This window comes from Silurus aristotelis (assembly GCF_946808225.1).
Source record: "Silurus aristotelis genome assembly, chromosome: 14".
Classification (NCBI taxonomy): domain Eukaryota; kingdom Metazoa; phylum Chordata; class Actinopteri; order Siluriformes; family Siluridae; genus Silurus; species Silurus aristotelis.
Window position 1 is genome coordinate 27,883,093 of NC_139587.1, and position 19,823 is coordinate 27,902,915.

The 19,823-nt window shown below is 38.8% G+C and overlaps 1 long non-coding RNA gene across 1 annotated transcript; it reads right to left on the bottom strand.

The window, feature by feature from the left end:
- Window positions 1-8,100: 8,100 nt before the first annotated feature.
- On the bottom strand, window positions 8,101-14,012 carry LOC310737096. Its single transcript, XR_014536750.1, has 4 exons — window positions 13,898-14,012; window positions 9,225-9,372; window positions 8,831-8,945; window positions 8,101-8,316 (listed from the first exon to the last, which is right to left on the bottom strand). It is a non-coding gene; the product is annotated as an uncharacterized lncRNA (long non-coding RNA).
- Window positions 14,013-19,823: the final 5,811 nt, after the last annotated feature.

Genomic DNA, 19,823 nt, shown 5'->3' on the forward strand with positions numbered 1-19,823 from the left:
ACACACACCACACACACACACACACACACACACACACACACACACACACACACACACACACACACACACACATCCTTCCTTTCCTTCACTATAATTTCTTTTGGCATACACAAAGAGGAAAAGAGAATTGATAAAAGCATGCATGTCCTGTAAACTCTGAGATTCTGCACACATAAACATGCACACACACACACACACACTCACCTACAAAAACACACACACACACACACACACACACACACACACACACACACACACACACACACACACACACACACACATTGTAGCTCAGTTGTTCCTGTAGGACCTGATGACCTCTAAGATTGTAATTGTAACAAGAGAAGTGGCGCTCAGTGGTTGTAAAATTGGACATTATTGGAATGTTATGAGGTCAAATCCCAGCACCACCAAACTGCCACACCTCAGCAAGGCCCTCATCCCTCATCCCTCAACCCTGTATAAATTAGATAACTGTCAGTCTGGATAAGGGTGTCTCCCAAATGCTGTAAATGGAAATGGCAGTGAATTGCTGTAGAATAAGGGGAATAAAACACTTCAGTACATGTCGTTATACGAAGGGAGTTTAAGTCAAACCGGGACTTTTAATGTTACAGGTATATAAATGGATGCTAGCGTGGCGGTACTACATGCAGTAGTATGTGGCTAGCGTGTCCTATTACTAGCCGGTCCAGAGACCGTTAATCACGATGGCAGACGTTGGTGCATGGAACAGCGCATGGTGCTGAAGTTTCTTGTGAACAAAGGCGTAAAAACCCGTGGATATCTAATAGGGACCGACTTTATAAACTCAAAAGTCTCACTTGGACTTGAAGGCCCCTCATAGAAAGGTAATGATCGCTGTGGTTCTGCTTCATCGTTGAAAAATTCATTTCCATTTTTAAGGTGTGTGATATGTAGCAGCACTTCCTTCAACATTTCTAACTACTACCACTAATAATAATAATTATAATAAACACATCTCATTTATAAACGTTTCAATAATGCGTAGAATATTATACTAATTATAGAACATTACACCGCTTTCCTCTTTACACTTCCTGTTTACAAATCTCTCAGCACATCTGATCTTTCGCAGTTTGGTAATGTAAGAGCTTCCAGGAGTCGACACCCTCATAATCAAGCGCAATCTTTTTCTAAGTCATGTTGCTCAGAAATTCGAGTCACATATTATTTATCAATCTGTAACTAATCAGTCAGCAGTGTATTTAGTTTTCTCAGTATTAGGACATCTGACTTTTCCAGCCATATATGGTTCTTCCTTTAAATTGCTTCTCCAAACAATTGTACAGGACGACTGTGGATTTGGTAACCCTTCACTTGAACTTGGAGCATCAAACCTGTTCCAGCATGACAATGTCCCTTTGCACAAAGCAACTTCATGAAGATCTGCTTCTAATGGGTTGTAAGAGGAAAAGCCTGTGGCTGTAAATCAGTGGTGGACTGTGCATTTGGTACCTGGGCCTTCAGTGGAGACGTACCCGACCTAATCCACCCCTTAATACCACCACAATCACGTCACAATTATAGAAACCATCAATACTATACAAACACGCAATATAACAACACGTGGCATTACAGAGAGACGTTTCACATATGGAGGTGAAAACCATTTTACTAAAGCAAGAAACCCAGTTAAGACTCCAAACCTCTACACTACAACCACAACTGTGCACCTACAACATCTGGAGCAGTTCAGAATCAATATTTGTCTATTAACATGACAAAAACATAAACTTTTCAATAAAACACAACCTACTTACCAGAGATGCAGACTCATAATGTGCAGCGCCCCTCAGAGGCTGTAATCCAGTGGTACCGCTCGTATTCACTGGTCTGGAGGTGGAGAACAAACCCTTTCCCGGGCTGAGACACGCTAGCTAACTTCAGGGTTGGACCACCTCCTCATTATGTCTAGATTTTCTTCAAAATGGATTTCTAAGTGTCCAAGACCAAATCAATTTCTCTTCCTCCGTAGGAGTAAAAAAGTCTAACTCAGATGTATTAATATGTGCAGAGCTACACACGTGTTTTGACAGTCAAACTCTGCTGTAACAGTTTCCCTCTGACCAACCAATCAGAGGAAGAACAATGCTGACACTCTTCTGGGTCAGCGAGCTGCCCTGTGAGGAGAATCTGAAATCTTAATGGTTAAAGAAACAGACTCTGATAATAACGTCTAAGATATAAAGGCCAGCAGTACTGACTATGAAGGCTCTGAGCAGATTAGATTGACATGGCAGCAAATAGAGGCTGAAATCTGATATGACAAAAAATCTAACATCCACATACACGTACTGGAGGAAGTGCAGCCGAGAGAAACGCTGCGAAATGAAGAGAATAAACTGTTGGGAATAATTAATACTATTTCAAGGAACAAATATTATAATTTAGGTTTTAAATGTAGGTCAGTGCTTCTGAAAGTGTTTGGACCAGTAGAGAAGTCTTTGCTGGCCCTTACCGCCTGCCACTGCTATAAATTGACCCAGAACATTAACACTGCTGAACCCAGCATATACATACAGTTTAATATTATCTAAACAGAATTAAAATGCCACAAATGCTCAAATCTACCACAGGCAGTTCAGTATTTAACCAGCAGAGGGCAACATTACACATAGTTTTGTACAATTTCTATCTCGTTTCCTGTGATTGTGTGCACCTGTATCGTGTTCCCCTTGATTAGTTTCTCTGAATAAATTCTGTTTTCAGTCCTCACCTTCTGTTGATTGGTTAAATTCTTGACTTGTATCAGCTTTTGCTTTCATTTGCTTTTGGTTCTTGCATTGGCGAACACTGATCAGCTTTAATTTAGAGCTCAGAGCTCTATAGCAGGAGATCCTCAAGAGTGGAGCTTATTATAACAGCAAATGAAGACTAAATGGGGAATTAAATGTTTAAAAAAGAACCACATACCAATCTTATGCTGTCCACAAACGTTTGTCCATATATAAAACACTCACGTCCCATGTGGACTCCACCACCATCTATGACAGCTAGTGAATATTTACCAACATTTCCTCTCAAGGTCATAATGGCAGCTAAAGACAGCTAAGGATAGCAAATCATCATGAAAGTAATATTAAGATGTTGTGTGTGTGTGTGTGTGTGTGTGTGTGTGTGTGTGTGTGTGTGTGTGTGTGTGTTAGTTATACACATTTCCATCAGAGAAAAATAAAGTAAATGAGAAACTGAAAAAGCAGAACTCAGTGTAAACTTATTTAGTGGAAAATGGTGTGAAACTGAACATGTGGCAATACTGTTGTAATAATTATCTGATCAAAATTAACATCTGGTGAATTTATTATTATTAATTAGAACTGAGAAAGAGGTTCAGCACTTGTGGTTTTTACTATATAATACCAGTAAAACAAAAAATGTATTATTTTAATAATTACTACTGGAGGACTTGCAAGTTAAAATGTATCTGCTGTGATGAACTTTGTGAGACTTCTGGTTATCCCAGAGCTCGCTCAAGTCTCAAGCGTTCTGACTCTCTCTTTTGAGTTTCTAGTTTCATTCTGATCACACCGCAGTGTCCTTAACCATCAGTTAACAATAAACATACCTTAAACTTTCTTTCGGCTTCTCCCGTTAGGGGTCGTCACAGCGGATCATCCGCATGTTTGATTTGGCACGTGTTTTTATGCTGGATGCCCCTTCCTATTGCAACCCTCCCCATTTATCCAGGCTTGGGACCGGCGCTAAGAGTGGCTGGGGTCGGTTCCCTGACCGGGGATCGAACCCGGGCCGCAGCGGTGAGAGCGCCGCATCCTAACCACTAGACTACCAGGGGACCTTAACAATAAACATACCTAATAATTGATATTCCTGATTCTCTCTCTTTCTTTCTGTTGAGCTACACATGTTCTTGGGGCACCACTGATCCTGTCCCTTTCTGCTCTCCAGACCTGCCTGATTTAAGCCTTACTTTTGGAAAGAGTTCTTTGCATCTAGGGTTAGGGTTAGGGTTAGGGTTGTTCTCCACATAAGTTGCCTAAAGATTCATCAGGTTACTGTGGAGGGTTCATCTGAGGAACCATGAGGATGGATTTGGCCTGGGATTAGTGTCGATGGTTTGCTACATTGGCTCATTGCTGCAATGAGTCTGGTTCCTCTCAAGGTTTCACAAAGGGAGACTCAGGGAATTTCTTCTTACCACAGTTGCCACTGGTTTGCTTATTAGGGATGAATGTATAATTTATGATTAGCTGAAATGTATGTTTGTAATGTACTTGTATGTACTTTTGTAAATATTCTTTGGGGTCATTTCTACTGTTTTAAATGCTTTACAAATCGAATAGAATCGAATTGAATTGAATTGTAGTTTAATTGAATTGTAATTGCATTGAATTGTATTGTAAATGAATCACGTAGCAACTGGAGCTTCTGGGATCAAAGCTTGTGTACTGTATGTAGCTGTGGACTTGCCTGAGAGTGAGAGTGAGCGTGAGCTCAGAGTCTGATGTAGTGAAAATTTCCCCAAAACGCATGGTCAAATGCCAAAAAATGGCTTTTATGAAGAGATTTTCACAAACAAGTCATAATTAGTGCATCTGTGATTATAATGTTATGATCCAGTGCTGATGGTTGAAGGGGGAAACATTTACTATTGACTGGACTTTGTTTGATCATCAAACATTTAAAGTACAAGATTATCAATGAAAAACCAATAAGTAAATTTGCCAAATTAGCTTTTACTGATCAAAGGAATCTGGAATCCTGAGTGCACCAGAACAGGGCAGCCGACGTGCTTTAAATGCTGGGAGTGGAAATGAGTTTTTAATAACGTCCCTGGTCAGAACAGAGTCTATCTCAAGCACCATCTCTGACCCTCCTCCATCCTCATCACCAAACTCCCCAGCCTTGCACCTGAAATCTCTCAGTTTATCTGAACTTCTGCAAAAGTGTAAAGAGCTTCTAATGTTTCTAAAATTTATCAAACGCAATCATCTCCTCTCCCACATGGCTGATCAGTTTAGCATCACTTACACAAGTTGCAAAAGCAGCAGTTACTTTTCAACATCGTATTCCCACCGTTTATGGTAAAAGCTACACTCATTCGCCGTTGCATGGAAATTATTCGCGAGATCGAACGAAAGTGAAGCAGGTCAAAGTGCAAAAATTTTTTAATAGAATAGGACAAATATAGAATACAATGAAAACAATGACAAAGACACAAATCACAAGTTTGGAGAAAACTGAGCCAGTGGTGAAGGGAAACCAATAATCTTCTGAAATATTTAATGATCCTTTTCTTGTAGTTTGGGGTACCGAGCATCTCTGGAAATGACCCTACTGAACTCCTCATGGGAAGGAAGATTAGAACACTCGTTCCTGTATCTCACCTTTAATTCAAATTATTTTTTCTTTGTAGTATTTAACAATGGATATTGTCTCAAAGCAGCTTCACAGAGATAAAGGTTTTTTTTTTTAATAATTGGAAGTTTATTCCTAATGTGTGAGCCAGTGGTAACTGTGGTGAAGGAAAAACTCCATGAGATGGCATGAGAATGAAACCTAGTGAGAAACCAGACTCAAAAGGGAACCCGTCCTCAACTGGGTGGCACCAAATGTCCATTATATACAGGCCCATGATTGTTGAGGTGTGCAGGACAGTGATAAATGTTTAAATGAGGAACTGTTCATGCATGCTGTGGTCCTGAGGGGTGCTGGGAGTTTAGTGGTTAAGGTGTTGGACTTTGTATCCGAAAGTCATGTGTTTAAATCCCACCGAGCTGCCATTCCTGGGGCCCTGAGCAAGACCCCTAACCCCATGGCTGCTCAGGTGTATGAATATGATAACTGTAAGTCGCTCTGGATAAGGGCGTCTACTGAATATCATAAATGTAATGTAAAATGTCCTGAGTCATTGTAGCAGATGTGGATGTTAATTACAGTCCAAATCTATCCTGAGTTGCTCAGGAACCATCCTCAGCTGCATAGAGTAGCTCTAATTGAAGAGAGGGAGGAACCGGGCAGATCCAAAAAGAAAAACAGGACAGGAACACAGGTTACTGGTACCTCAGGAGCATGTTTATCTCAACAGAGTATTATTACTGTTATATAAAAGTTAAAGACTCTGAAAAGACCAGAAGGTAAAAAGGCATGAGAGATCTCTGGAATAAGAGAAGACCCCAACACCACCATCAACCAGTGTCCAAGGTATACAATCTGCACACACCTGCACCTGGAAGAACATGTATGGGTCAAAAATGCTCAGGAAAGGAAAACTTCTGTGTCTACAGCTGGAAAGCTCAAGTCTAATCCTATAAAGACACTCCAAGGCACCGTGAGTCACCGTGAGTAGGAGCAAGTTTCTGATGTCTCCAGGTTCTGGGAGTCCACCTGCCACACAAAAATTCAGACAATATGCCAGCAGATACTTCATTTGGAAAATCAATATCTGTCCAAGATTAGAGCTCCTGCAGGGTGTCTAAAGGAATTCAGTTGTAGTTAGAGTTGGGGCAGAATAAACCCCACACCTACTCAAACATCTAATATATGGAGCTTAGCTCTGGATATTCAGCACACACACATGCACACATGGACCCTTTTACAATGTGAATAACAACATGGACATCTACTGAATTTACCTCTGCAGGACTTCGCATTTCGCGTCTTTCATTTATATTTCGCAAACTGAAATCTTTAAATATTGTTTGTATATGTTTATATGGTACATTACACACTAGAGCTGTAGCTATCGAATCTTTTAGTAATCGAGTTTTCTGCCGTTTATTCCAGCAATGAATTGAGTAATCAGATAAGAAGTACATTTTATTTATTAAAGAGCAACACTGAATATAAAAGAAAAAATCATACGAGTCTCTTAAAATTAACAAGTAATTCGTTTTCTTTTGTTTTTTAATTACATTTTTATTGCTGAAATTTCACACAAGAATATCGGTGAATACTGAACCCACTTATTGCATTTTATTGCCAAATGACATAAAAATACAAATATATAAATAAAAAATCAATAAATGAATTAATAAAGAAATAAAAATGTGAAAATAAATTTCAGATTACTCCAAAATAAAGTAAACAGCTTTTTCTTTTATTTTTGTTTTAGTTTTGAACGATCCCAAACATTTCCTTTGGCCTGAATCCTATCTAAGCCCCATTTCCACCACAAAATATTTCTTTTGCCTAATTCCGAATTTTTTCTTTCAATTGTGACTTTATTTCTCGTAAAAACATCCAAAATTTCTGGTGCATCCACCAGCTGTTGGTGTATAAACAAGGTTCCTCTGCTTTATCTGTCTTGTTCCATCTCCTCCACAGTTGATTGTTAGACAGTTTTCTCCAGGGATCAGATGCTCAGTGTAATACCATGCAATTCTATTGATTGTAGCCTATTTCATCTTTATTGTGTGAAACTTTTTGTTACTACAAAGTGGATTGCAAAATAAATAATGAATTGAGAGAAATAAAGTAAAAAAAACTCGCAATTGCTAGAAAAAGAAAATAATAAAGTTTTAATTGGCAAACTGCGTCAGCTTTTTATGGTTAAAACAACAATGAAAGCTTCTTGACTCTTGACTCTCCTTAACTTTTGGGAAGCACTGCCAGAAGAACGGAGCTCAGTATCACATCAAAAGGGAATTAAACAGGGAATTAAATATTTCATAAGTACATGTTATTGTCCGGGGGGGGTGCACAAACTTTTGGTCATAAGGTGTAGTTTCCAAAAATGCTAATGTATCGGTGAAGTTAGAATGAAAAAGTAAAGGTTTACATAATAAAAAATTTTAAAAAAGTGTTTGCTGATACAGTGAAGTTTCCTTTTAGATGTTTATTGATGGAAGGAGTCTCCAGTGCCGGCGCTAATCAACTTCAAGAGAGTCAAAGAGAGAGAAAAGAGTCTGGTGATGGAAACTGTGTTTTTATTTTCTGGTAAATAAAAACTGGAACTAATGTGTATATTGCATGTTCATTCAATGTAACAACAACCTGATAAAAATAAAACTTAATAAGATGTTGTTTTAGGAGAACTTCTTTTCCTCTCCTTATTCTGTAGATGATTATTTTTTGCAATAACAGCATGCCATCGTTTAAAGTCAAGAAATCACGTGAGCATTTACTTGAATAATTGCTTTTATTTACGGCAATGTTCAATAAATCAAAGCTTCAGCATGAGAACAAAATGATTATGTGACCTGAGAACAAATTTGCATAAAAAGTCACACAAATATTATTTGAAATTCTTTCTGATTTAAGCTGCAAAATTAAAGACTGTTTGGATTCTTGGGATTTTCACGAACACACAGTCTGGAGAACTTAGGAGTCGAAACACTGAAACACACACACACACACACACACACACACATAACATCATTTTATTGAGTGTCAGAAATATAAAATAATTTAACAAAATATAATATAATATAATATAATATAATATAATATTAAATTAAATTAAATTAAATTAAATTAAATTAAATTAAATTAAATTAAATTAAATTAAATTAAATATAATATCATATAATATCATATAAAATAAAATGAATATAATATAATGTAATATAATATAATATAATATCATATAATATCATATAATATCATATAATATATAAAATAAATATCATATATCATATCATATAAAATGAAATAAAATGAAATAAAATAAAATTTAATAAAATTTAATTAATATAATATGATATATATTATATTATATTATATTATATTATATTATATTATACTATATTATATTATATTATATTATATTATATTATATTATATTATATTATATTATATTATATATATTTCTCCATATAGACCAGTGATTTTGTGTGTGTGTGACTCTCACATGAAGCCCTGCTGTGCACACTGGCGGTCCGTCTGTTTCACACTCAGGACGAGTTGAGGGGGAATTTTACCAGGGAAGAATTTGAAACAGCACGAAACAGGATGAGGATCAGGCACTGAGAGTGAGAGATAGAGTCTTAAAACACATACAGCATTCATAACAACAACAACAACAACAACAACAACAATAATCATCATCATCATCATCATCAAAATCTTCTTGAATGTGAACATAATTTAATGACACATTTTTATAATAATAATTATAATATTATTATCATTTGTTTCTAATATAACATTTCTTTTATTTTTTATGATGTTACTTTATTAACATTTGCAGGTTATTTTAGATTAAATATTTCGATATTAAATATAAAAGTGTGTAATAAAGTCACCTGTAGCACCCGAGTCGTGCGCCATGATCAGGACGAAGCCCAGGAGCAGAAACACAAAACTCATCTTCATGTTCTCAGAATGTGTGTGTGAAGATCTTCTCTCGTCTCTCTCTCACTTCAAGTTTGCTTTAGTTACAGAGTACTGACTCTTTTTATACACACACACACACACACACACACACACACACACAGACACACAGACACACACACACACACACACACACACACACACACACACACACTGTGGTCATCAAAGATCTGCTGATAATTTTTTTTTTCAAAGATATATACAGTGAGGAAAATAAGTATTTGAACACGCTGCTATTTTGCAAGTTCTCCCACTTAGAAATCATGGAGGGGTCTGAAATGGTCATCGTAGGTGCATGTCCACTGTGAGAGACATAATCTAAAAAAAAAAATCCAGAAATCACAATGTATGATTTTGTAACTATTTATTTGTATGATACAGCTGCAAATAAGTATTTGAACACCTGAGAAAGTCAATGTTAATATTTGGTACAGGAGCCTTTGTTTGCAATTACAGAGGTCAAACGTTTCCTGTAGTTTTTCACCAGGTTTGCACACACTGCAGGAGGGATTTTGGCCCACTCCTCCACACAGATCTTCTCTAGATCAGTCAGGTTTCTGGCCTGTCGCTGAGAAACACGGAGTTTGAGCTCCCTCCAAAGATTCTCTATTGGGTTTAGGTCTGGAGACTGGCTAGGCCACACCAGAACCTTGATATGCTTCTTACAGAGCCACTCCTTGGTTATCCTGGCTGTGTGCTTCGGGTCATTGTCATGTTGGAAGACCCAGCCTCGACCCATCTTCAATGCTCTAACTGAGGGAAGGAGGTTGTTCCCCAAAATCTCGCAATACATGGCCCCGGTCATCCTCTCCTTAATACAGTGCAGTCGCCCTGTCCCATGTGCAGAAAAACACCTCCAAAGCATGATGCTACCACCCCCATGCTTCACAGTAGGGATGGTGTTCTTGGGATGGTACTCATCATTCTTCTTCCTCCAAACACGTTTAGTGGAATTATGACCCAAAAGTTCTATTTTGGTCTCATCTGACCACATGACCTTCTCTCATGACTTCTCTGGATCATCCAAATGGTCATTGGCAAACTTAAGATGTTCCTGGACATGTGCTGGTTTAAGCAGGGGAACCTTCCGTGCCATGCATGATTTCAAACCATGACGTCTTAGTGTATTACCAACAGTAACCTTGGAAACGGTGGTCCCAGCTCTTTTCAGGTCATTGACCAGCTCCTCCCGTGTAGTTCTGGGCTGATTTCTCACCTTCCTTAGGATCATTGAGACCCCACGAGGTGAGATCTTGCATGGAGCCACAGTCCGAGGGAGATTGACAGTCATGTTTAGCTTCTTCCATTTTCTAATGATTGCTCCAACAGTGGACCTTTTTTCACCAAGCTGCTTGGCGATTTCCCCGTAGCCCTTTCCAGCCTTGTGGAGGTGTACAATTTTGTCTCTAGTGTCTTTGGACAGCTCTTTGGTTTTGTCCTTGTTAGTAGTTGGATTCTTACTGATTGTATGGTGTGGACAGGTGTCTTAATGCAGCTAACGACCTCAAACAGGTGCATCTAATTTAGGATAATAAATGTAGTGGAGGTGGAGATTTTAAAGGCAGACTAACAGGTCTTTGAGGGTCAGAATTCTAGCTGATAGACAGGTGTTTAAATACTTATTTGCAGCTGTATCATACAAATAAATAGTTTAAAAATCATACATTGTGATTTCTGGATATTTTTTTTTAGATTATGTCTCTCACAGTGGACATGCACATACGATGACAATTTCAGACCCTCCATGATTTCTAAGTGGGAGAACTTGCAAAATAGCAGCGTGTTCAAATACTTATTTTCCTCACTGTACATATATGAGATAGTAACTAATCCCTCTCTCTGTTTTTTGTGTGTCTGTGTGTGTCGGGATGTGTGTGTGTGTGTGTGTGTGTGTGTGTGTGTGTGTCGGGATGTGTGTGTGTGTGTGTGTGTGTGTGTGTGTGTGTGTGTGTGTGTGTGTGTGTGTGTGTGTGTGTGTGTGTGTGCACGGTATGTGTGTCTGCATGTATGTGTTTATGTGCATGCAAGCACTTATGTGTGTGTCTGTATGCTTGTGTGTGTGTGTGTGTGTGTGTGTGTGTGTGTGTGTGTGTGTGTGTGTGTGTGTGTGTGTGTGTGTGTGTGTGTGTGTGTGTGTTCGCTCTTATAGTCCATGAACCAGAACCAAATGACGGAACAAAAACGTGTATTTTGTAGTGTAAGTGTAAAAGAGTGTACTTGACCCTGTGAATCAGTGTTTAATGTGTAAATCATGATCAGTTTCTTCTCTTGATCTTCTGCTGTAAATTTTGACTCCACCACAATGTGTTGCTCTCCTCTTTACTCTCACAAATACACTTCTATCACAAATCACCATACTCAACCATACACAATCAACCGTACTGCTGCTCACAGATGGTCACCTCTTCTCTCAGCCTGGCTTCCACTACTCTTTCCCATAACTTCATGGTGTGACTGATCAACTTTATTCCCCTGTAGTTACTGCAGGTCTGCACATCTCCCTTATGCTTAAAGATCAGTACCAGCACACTCCTTCTTCATTCCTTCATCAAATTTCCTGTTAAAAAAATTATTGACGTGTGCATATAACTACGCCCCCTTGTGGATGATCACACCCCCTGCCCCCCTAATCCAATTCAGAATTGTAAATGCAGGATTGTAAATGTGGTATATGCAGAATAACATCAGAAGTAAAAAATAAATGAATACTGCCCTCTAGTGCCCTCAGATGGCAGCCATGTTGTTCAAGTAATCAGGTCATTGAAAATCCTCTCATAGATAAGCACACAGAGACCAACTTTCAGCTACAAAGGCTTCTGGAAGCAATTATTCATGGATGTACTTCTAACTAGGTCTACAAAAGTGTCTCCTGAATATACTTTTCAAGATTTTACCCGATCCACACAATCCAAACAAACAATCATGAGTCGTGCAGTGAAGATCAGCGCTGCTGGAATTGATCCACATGTGGCAGCCATACTGTTTCTTCATCTTCACATGCTTTTGATAATCGTGAGTTTCAGACACTGATGAATATTTCAAAGCCTCAACACATGATAAAAATGATATGATTGTTTCAGAACAGAGGTTTTATATATTATAAAAGAAAATGAGCTGAGACTCAAAATGAATGGAACAAACTGCTTTTAGGTGTGTGTATACTGTGTGTGTGTGTGTGTGTGTGTGTGTGTGTGTGTGTGTGTGTGTGTGTGTGTGTGTGTGTGTGTGTGTGTGTGTGTATATAAAATAAAAAGAACAATCAGAGATGCTTTTGCCATCATTTTTAGAATCTGCATGAAAGCGTTCACTGTTCCAGTGACAATTTTTACAACACTGCAGCTTTTTAGGTGTTATTTGATTGTATAATTGTTTTGTGTGAGTGTTTCTATAGGTCTAATTATGTGTGTGTGTGTGTGTGTGTGTGTGTGTGTGTGTGTGTGTGTGTGTGTGTGTGTGTGTGTGTGTGTGTGTGTGAGGAACTCACGCCAGTGTGCAATCATATGAATAACTGTTTTTCTTTATTGCAATGTTCAATAACAAGAAATCGAAACTTCAGAATGGGAATTGATTGATGACGTGACTTGGGTACTTTTTGAGTATGTTTTATTTGTGAGTTACGGAGTTCTTTCTTATTGAAGCTGCTCAATTATGATTTTTTTAGTTTCTTGGGTCTTTACTAACACACAGGCTGGGGAACCTAGGAGTCGTAACACTGTAACACACACACACACACACACACACACACACACACACACACACACACAGTCATTTTTACAAATGGCTTACATCAGATTGCAGAAATAAAATAATATTATTATCTTCATATCATAAGATTATTATAATATGTATAAAGTGATCAGGTGTTTAGGATTCGTGTCTAAACTCCAACTCTTACATGAAGCCCTGCTGTGTGCACTGAGAGTCCGTCTTTTTCACCTTCAGGATGTTACGAGGAGGAATTTTACCCGAAAAGAATTTGAAACAGCATGGAACAGGAAGAGGATCAGGCACTGAGAACGAGAGAGAGGGTCAGAATTAAAACCTACACATCAGATATTTTATAGTTTATATAAAGGATTTCAGTCTTAAAACATCTGGAAACACAAACAGCGATTCTACGAACAGCAACAACAATGAAAACAATAAATAAATAATAATACCTAATCAAATTAATTTTAATAAAAATTATTTCATAACAATACAATTATTATTAGTATTTTTATTTGTATAATTAATAAAATTATTACTAATAAAACATATTTAACCATAATATAAATAATTACTTCATTATTATTAGCAATCAATTGAATAAATATATTATTTTTGTAATAATCTTATGCATTTTATATCTTTATTTTATTAACAGATATACAGAGTAGAAGTAATTGTAATAGTAATAATAGATTATTAATAGAATTAGATTTTTTTAGATTAGATTTATTACTATTAATAGAATTAATAATGAAAAAACAATTAAATTATTATTTAATTAATAATATACAGTATATACAGTATACATGCACATATAAGCTTATTGTAGATAGAAAATTTAGATATTAAATATAAAAGTTTGTAATAAAGTCACCTTTGTCATCTGAGTCGTGCGCCATGATCAGGACGAAGCCCAGGAGCAGAAACACAAAACTTATCTTCATGTTCGCAAAATGTGTGTGTGCAGATCTTCTCTCGTCTCTTTTAACTTCAAGAACTAGTCACAGTGACTAGTCTAGACGATAGATACAAACCCCTCCTACTTGCTATAAAGATTATATGTTTATGTGTGTGTGTGTGTGTGTGTGTGTGTGTGTGTGTGTGTGTGTGTGTGTGTGTGTGTGTGTGTGTGTGTGTGTGTGTGTGTGTGTATTCTATTAGCTATATTTATTAACATGAAGGTTCTCTGTGTTCCTAATGACGAGGGAACATCTGTACACACCTACACATTATTTAATTATTTTAAATCTGAGGCTACACACACTGTCACTGTCACTGTCTCTGTCTCTGTCACTGTCTCTCTCACTGTCACACTCAACGCTGTGTATCAGTGTTTAATGTGTAAATCATGATCAGTTTCTTCTCTTGATCTTCTACATGCTGTAAATCTTGACTCCACCACAATGTGTTGCTCTCCAGCGGATGCAGTGTTTAAATAGAGGAAGTGGTGAATTGAAGAGATTTGTGTAGAACAAACATGCTTATGAAAGGTGCTAACTAGATCAGACTGAGACTCAGAGCTACACACACACACACACACACACACACACACACACACACACACACACACACACACCTTCTGGAAACATGAAGAGTCATATTTTACTCATGAGATTATTACACACTTTATAGTACAGAATGCATATACTGTATATAGTACTAGTCAACCGTTTGGACACGCCTACTCCATCAGTGTTTTTTCTTCTCAACAATGTACATTAATACTAAAGACATCTAAACTATGAAAGAACGCGGAGAATAATGTACTAAAAATAAAATGTTAAATAACCCAGAATATATTTTATTTTATCGATTCTTCAAAGTATACATTTTAGATGCACATCTATGCACATTCTCATGCGCTGGCATTCTTGAGAAGTTCCCAGAGTGCTTGTTGGCTGCTTTTCCTTCATTTTCTGCTCCAAATCATCCCAAACCATCTCAACTGGATTTAGATCAGTTGATTGTGAAGACCAGGTCATCTGATGCAGCATTCCATCACTCTAATAAAGTTATCCTCTGCAGCAGAGGTAGCTCTTTCATCAACTTGGAGGAATACACGTCAACAGTGACCAGCTACATCGGCAAGTGCATTGATGACGTGACTATCTCCAAGACCATCACTACACGCTCCAACCAGAAGCCGTGGATGACCGCCAAGGTGCGTGCACTGCTAAAAACAAGAGACTCTGCCTTCAGAGCAGGGGACAGGGCGGCCTTGAAAACAGTAAGGGCCAAACTGTCCCGTGCCATCAGAGAGGCGAAGCGTGCACACGCCAAGAGAATTCACGACCACTTCCAGGACAGTGGAGACACCCGGCGCATGTGGCAGGGCATCCAGGCGATCACGAATTACAAGACCACATCACCTGCTTGTGACCGTGACGCCTCCCTCCCAGATGCGCTGAACGACTTCTACGCCCGGTTCGAGGTGCAGAACAACATGGTGGCGAGGAAGACCATCCCTCCTCCCAGTGACCAGGTGACAGCTTAAGTGAGGAAAACTCTATGCAGAGTTAACCCACGGAAGTCTGCTGGACCAGACAACATTCCTGGCAGAGTGCTCAGGGAATGTGCACAACAGCTAGCAGATGTCCTCACTGACATCTTCAACATCTCCCTGAGCAGCGCCACTGTTCCTATGTGCTGGTTTGGGAACTGCACCATCTCGGATCGCAAGACCCTACAGAGGATAGTGAGGACAGCTGAGAAGATCATCGGAATCTCTCTCCCCTCTATCATGGACATCTACACTACACGCTGCATCCGCAAAGCACACAGCATTGTGGACGATCACACACACCCGTCACACACACTTTTCACACTCCTACCATCAGGGAAACGGTTCCGAAGCATTCGGGCCGCCACATCCAGACTGTGCAACAGTTTTTTCCCGCAAGCCATCAGGCTCCTCAACAAAGAACTGAACTGAACTCTCTCTCACACACACTCACACACACACACTCACACACAACTGTGTGACTGATCCGCACAAACCGGACTCAACACCCATCATACACTTCGTTCACCCAGGTTTTCAATACCAATCACATTTTTCACTATCGCAAAATGTTTACATGCCGTCTGTTGCTGATTCCGGGACTTGTTATTTTGCACAATATTCTGTCCAAATCCTTTGGTTACTGTTAACTCTATTTTTGATTGCTGCTACTGCTGAATTGCACAAATTTTGTTTACATCTTTTTTGTTTACACTGCACCTTATTCTGTTACGACAGGTTGTACTGGCGGAGCTATTTCCATTTTTAATTTTATATTTTGTGTATTGTGTATTGTCCTGCACTGTCTTGTGTTGTCTTTTGCACTGTTTGCACCAGCTGCACACATGCACTTTATGTGGCGAGGATCTTAGTTCTCGGCCCTGTGTTCTTCTGTTCTGTACTGTTTGTTTTATGTTGTTCTATGTAGCACCTGGGTTCAGGAGGAACGTTGTTTCATTTCACTGTGTACTGCATTAGCTATATATGGTTGAAATGACAATAAAAGCTTCTTGACTTCTTGACTTGAGCTCTTGATCTTTCTTTTCTGGTAAAGCCAAGCTAAAGACAGACAAGGTGTTTTAGTCAAATATATATATAACTTCTCCATCAGTGGCTCCTTCAACAGTTCTTCATTCATATATTTTAGATTGTCCAATGTGGTTACATTTAACTTTGATGACAGCTTGGAAAACTCATTGCATTCTCTCTTCAGATTCTCGTGGTAGTCACCTAGAATTGCTTTCAGTCCACAGGTGAGCGTTATCAAGAGTTTATTTGTGACATTTCTTGTCTTCTTAATGTGCTTTAGACCATCAGTTGTCTTGTGCATGAAAAAGAGTGAGTACAGAGTAAATAGCGATATTAGTTTTAGTAGATTTTCAAATACCTCCTTATCTTACCACTTCCTTCCACCACTGAGGTCATACAAGCTACTGAAATTTTATCTAAATTTATCTAGAAAGGATCTCAACGTTTTTTCGATGTTGTTAAAAAATGAGTGTTGTCTTGAGTCATGACTGATGACTCAAGATGAGCATGGTGCAGTGGTGGATGATGAAGATGTGTGTGTTGCAGCATTAGGATTTAGCATTTTTATGAGACTTCACGAATACACAGGCTGGAGTATTTAGGAGTAGTAACACTGAAACACACAAACACACATCGATACACACTCATTTCACTCCCATTGAATTTTATTTCAATCTTGATATATTACATTACAGTATAAACCAGTGTTTATCAATAATCTGTGTGTAAGTGTCAGATACTCACATGAAGCCTCGCTCTCGACAGTGTAAACCCGTCCTTTTAAACTTCAAGATTCTTTGGGGAGGAATTTTTCCAGTGAAAAATTGGGAAACAGCAGCTCTCAAAATGCACGTGTTGAATAGCAAACGCTGAGTGAAATAAAGACGAAGTGTTCAATTCAATTCAGTTCATTTTTATTTGTATAGCACTTTTATAGATGGACATTGTCTCAAATGTCCTTCTAATTGTAAGTTTGTCGATAATAAGTAAGTGGCGAGTGTGACAAGGAAAAACTTCCTCAGATAGCAGGAGGGGGAAAAAACTACTACTACTACTACACTTTTCATTAATAAACAGGAAACAAAGTGCCAATACTTTCGCTTCTGTGGCTCGAGTGTTAAATCCTTTTAAATCTAATAATTGACTTAAATTGGGATTTTAAGAATTCTAATGAATGTGTTATATATTGATATATATAAAGGATATGCGTGATAAAGTGTGTGCTTGTGTCCTATATATTATATAACAGTATTACTACAACAATAGTAAAAATCTAAAAATAATAAAATAAATAATAAAAGGTAACAAACTCACGTATAGCGTCTGAGTAAAACGTCATGATCAGGACATAGAAAAGTCCCAGGAGACAGAAACACACACCTCATGTACTCGGCTAAAGTGTAAAGATCTTCTTACTTCTCTTGTCTCTGTGTGCAGTCTGATTTGCTCTGTGTAGGTTAGAATTTATCTTTTCATACTACATTCATGTATCCCCCCCCCCCCCGAACATCTACACCCACCTCCTTAACTTCCTCGCTCAAACTCTACAGCTTATCTTTTAGATGATAACTGATATTAATAAGTGCTAGATTCCAGAGCTACAGCTGAATAAGAGACAGACGAGGTGTTTTAGTCTAATAAATGTGCATAAAGGTTATTTCTTCTCTTCTTTAAAAATTTTAAACATTTGGTTTGTTTTATGTATTTGTAATTTAATGAAATTTAATATAATGATCCCTCCATCCTCTACCACTGACCCCTCCATCCTCTACCACTGATCCCTCCATCTTCTACTACGGATCCTACATCCTCTACTACTGATCCCTCCATCCTCTAACACTGATCCCTCCATCCTCTACCACTGATCCCTCCATCTTTTACCACGGATCCTACATCCTCTACCACTGATCCCTCCATCCTCTACCACTGATCTCCCCATCCTCTACCACTGATCCCTCCATCCTCTACCACTGATCTCTCCATCCTCTAGCACTGATCCCTCCACTACTGCTTCATATATTTTCTACCACTGATCCCTCCATCCTCTACCACTGACCCCTCCATCCTCTACCACTGATCCCTCCATCTTCTACTACGGATCCTACATCCTCTACTACTGATCCCTCCATCCTCTAACACTGATCCCTCCATCCTCTACCACTGATCCCTCCATCTTTTACCACGGATCCTACATCCTCTACCACTGATCCCTCCATCCTCTACCACTGATCTCCCCATCCTCTACCACTGATCCCTCCATCCTCTACCACTGATCTCTCCATCCTCTAGCACTGATCCCTCCACTACTGCTTCATATATTTTCTACCACTGATCCCTCCATCCTCTAGCACTGATCTCTCCATCCTCTAGCACTGATCCCTCCACTACTGCTTCATATATTTTCTACCACTGATCCCTTCATCCTCTACCACTGATCTCTCCATCCTCTATCACTGATCCCTCCATTCTCTACCACTGATCTCTCCATCCTCTACCACTGACCCCTCCATCCTCTACCACTGATCCCTCCATCCTCTACCACTGACCCCTCTATCCTCTACCACTGATCCCTCCATCCTCTACCACTGATCCCTCCATCCTCTACCACTGATCTCTCTGTATTCTACCACTGCACTACTGCTTCATATATTTTCTACCACTGCACCACCATCTCTCCATCATCTACAACCGATCCCTCCGTCGTCTTCCACCAATCCTCTCATCCTCTACCACTTTACAATGCTCGCTCCATCAGCTAACCAATTCCTTTAACCCTCAAATCCCTTTAGGATTTGAACCCATGACCTAGAATTTAATTTCTAGTGCCTTAACCACCAAGCTACAAGCATGCAGACCTCAAAACTCTTCTCTGCTCTCAAGACAAGTCAAAGTGCTGGAATGAACTTCCATTTGATGTCAGCTGAGTCATGAGCAGTTTTTAAGCCACATCTAATGCACCACAGCATCCAGCAGTGCTTAAATTAACCCTTTTTTTAGATCTCTGTTTTTCTACCTACTTTGTCTCCCAACATACTGAACATGCACCTGCCTGGTTTCTGTGTATTGCATATATTTGCACTAAAAGTGAAAAGATCAGCATCCTCTTTCTTACATTCGCCTTCATATAACCTCAGTAGAGGAAGTTGTGAGATAAGAAAATGTGTGAAAAACACTAGGTGGGAAAAACTGTGAACTTGTGTAAGACAGAGAACGGGAGATAAGATGTGATCAAACTCACTCACCCCCACACTTACACATGGAGGTGGAAGTT